This window comes from Micromesistius poutassou (genome assembly GCF_964030765.1).
Source record: "Micromesistius poutassou genome assembly, chromosome: 10".
Classification (NCBI taxonomy): Eukaryota; Metazoa; Chordata; class Actinopteri; order Gadiformes; family Gadidae; genus Micromesistius; species Micromesistius poutassou.
Window position 1 is genome coordinate 13,048,690 of NC_140280.1, and position 549 is coordinate 13,049,238.

The window sequence follows — 549 nt, forward strand, 5'->3', positions numbered from 1 at the left end:
CGTGCAGGGAGACAGAGACAGAGACAGTCTCGCTGTCTGCGAAGAGGACAAGAAAGAGAGAGAGAGAGAGAGAGAGAGAGTGGAGACAGCGAGATCTGCAGTTGGAAGATGCGGAGCAACAACCACCGCGGACAATCAAAAACGACACACATGGGCAGCAGGATTGATTGGAGACTAATTCAAATGAAGCTTGGTATGAAAATCGCAATATGGAAAAGGAAGTGTGTGAATGTGAAGCCATCATCCAGTGTCTGCTCAACACTGCAGCCATGAGTCTCTGGAGGACATGGAGGATAACAGCAGGGGGCGGAGGAGGAGAGTCATGTGTGCTGCTCCTCCTGTCCTACAGTAGGCTGTAACACGCAGTAAGGGAAACAAGTAGTCACGCTGTTCATTTAGGTGGGTGGGTGTGGATGAGTGTTCTGTGTTGTTGTCATATAACCATTGTGAGTAAATACCACCATGTTGCACATTACCATAAAGAGAAGTCTATTATAATGAAATAACATATATATATATATATATATATATATATATATATATATATTT